Source organism: Euprymna scolopes, chromosome 38 (assembly GCF_053919585.1).
Source record: "Euprymna scolopes isolate OS-2025 chromosome 38, ASM5391958v1, whole genome shotgun sequence".
Lineage (NCBI taxonomy): Eukaryota > Metazoa > Mollusca > Cephalopoda > Sepiida > Sepiolidae > Euprymna > Euprymna scolopes.
The window spans coordinates 41,440,690-41,443,189 of NC_136519.1; the positions used below are offsets into that span (position 1 = coordinate 41,440,690).

Sequence of the window (2,500 nt, forward strand, 5' to 3'; positions counted from 1 at the left end):
ATCATTTCTACGTTTGCTTATGGTAAAACTAAAAATCGAGCAAAAGCGACTTTTTTAGGGCATTCATCGCCAAGCCCAAATATCAACTGATGGGATATTATGAACAAATAGACGGAGTTTAATGAACGACATTATCATCATTATTTAAAAAAAAAAAAACGAATTAGTCCACTCGTAATATATAATAATGAATAGATCGTTGGATTCTATAATAATACAATCTGCATGAATACAAATATCATGCTTAAGCGAGTCGTACGCCAGGCTGCTAGCTGGTAGTAAAGAACATTTTATATACATTCATATATCTCAGTTTTTCTGTAACGTTTAAGTTTGAAATATAATTTTCATTATGGTCGTTGGACGTATCTAAAGGATTGTTATTTAATAAACGTTCAGGAGGGGGGATCTCGTGTTTCCCATTTGTGGAGATTTATTACCACTTACCCCGGGTGGTTGCCATGTTATTCAGTGCTAAACTAAACCGGATTTGTGCACAAAGAGAAAGAAAACGCTGAGTGTTAGAACGCAAATAGAAAAAATTTAATTCATTTTCGTACTTGTTTTTTATTTTATTTTTTATTATTTATATTTTATACGTGATATTCTTTCTAAGTAAGAAACCACGTTTTCTTCGCTTATTTTCTGTTTTATAAGAGTTCTCTGGTCTCCTGGGTGTATTCTACAACTGGACGTTTCATTCGCTTCCTTGCTGGTATTCACTGGTTGGGTTTCGGTGCCGGTGTGCTAATCAGGGTTTTCCTCTTTATTCCTTTCCGTCAATGTTCTTCCCAATAACATCTTTTGCAACGAAATAATAAATATGAACAAACAAAATTGGAATTTCAAATCAATTGATGTACTATTTGTTTTCCGAAGTATGCACATAAAACCACTTCCAATTATTATTATTATTTATTTATTTATTTATTTTGCGCAGAGCAACGCGTAAACAGCTAACCAAAAGCCCAATCGCTCTCTCTCTCTCTCTCTCTCTCTCTCTCTCTCTCTCTTTCTCGTAGTTCAGAAAAAGGGAGAACTGATTATTTCTACGAATTTTAAACGTCTGTTTGCTATTCCGATGACATCGTCTTCGTGACACAACCTCTTCGTCTAATCTTAAAAAAGGAAGTTTTTAACATTTTTAGCTTACGTAAAATTAACGGCACAATCACGTTGACACACCTGTTCTCGTTAGATCCTCTAAGTTAAGCAGCGATGACCCAAGCTAGTGCGAAATGGCTGACCATTTGGGAAGGCTAGTCGCTATATGTACCGCGCAGTGTCGCAGAAATATTCAGGTTGATATCTGGAGGCACGTTTAACTTACTGAGTGAGGGGAGAGGCACCTACGAATCATGACGAAAAGCAATGGGAAACTACTGCCTTTACTTGTCTTGCCAATATTACCATGGTTTACATTTTGCAGAGCCGTGGCTGCCGACGCTGTAAAAACGGCAGGGAAGCTGATGATGAGAAATTAACAATTCTTATTCGTGCAACAACCATCTCAAATATCGTTACATGTTTGACACTTTTATCTTTTCGCGGTACTAATGCAAGGATGGTATCGTACTGAAATAATATTTTTAGTCGCGTGCAAACGACTCTATAAGTCATTTCGTCGGTCGGTCGGCGGGTCGGTTTTTCTGTCGGTCTGTCCGTAACACTTTTGTGCTTGGCCTTTTTGGTTAAGATCAAAGGTCTGTTGTTAATAGATGTTGTTCTTAGCTTTTAAAGATTTTCTTGGCCTTTTGGCCAAGATCAAAGTGTCACAAATGAATGTTTTTTTTTTAAATGTTGTTATCTTTTTTTAAATATTTTTTGATATAAGTAAAACATGTTTTAAAATTGGGTTTATGTAGCACCCCCTCCCACCACACGCACATAAATACAACTTTAAAGGGGTAACCATGATAAAAGATGCTGACCGAGAGAAAAATAATTTAAAATTTACAACCGAGACGAGATGGATCAACCAACCTCACCCGCCCCCTTCTTTTTGAGTTGGTCGTGTGCCTAAGTTTTTTGTTTATTTTCCCGACTGTATCATAATGTAATCTACTAAGTAGACCCGGCGATATTGACTGAGGATCATCAACTGCTCCACCCTCCCATGCTTTTATTGTCGTCGAAATCGGTGAAATCGGAAATTTTTGATAAAATTGATGGATTACCAGCTTTATGTATAGATCCCGGCAATATACTGGTGAACAGCAGGCCCCACGCAATGAGTTACTGTATGTACGTCGTATTTTATAGAATCTACTACTGATTAAAAAAAAATATCTGAAAATAATGGTTTCACTAAAAGTGGAAAATTCAAAAGTCGAGCATCATGCTTCAGTTGTGCTCTAAACAGAAACATTCATTTCAAACACGTAACTGTTATATCGAAAAACTTACTATCGATGTAATATGCCGTCTGCTTGTACGTAAACAAAACTGCTCAAACGCACTTGTTATATTAGGTTTTATAAAAGTGTAATCTTCGGTCAAA

At 36.4% G+C, this 2,500-nt stretch overlaps 1 protein-coding gene across 9 annotated transcripts in view; it reads left to right on the plus strand.

The window, feature by feature from the left end:
* The window catches only part of LOC145263135 (zinc finger CCCH domain-containing protein 10-like), a 714,599-nt gene that overhangs the window by 474,436 nt on the left and 237,663 nt on the right, over window positions 1-2,500 (plus strand). The gene's annotated exons all lie outside the window — the stretch shown is intronic.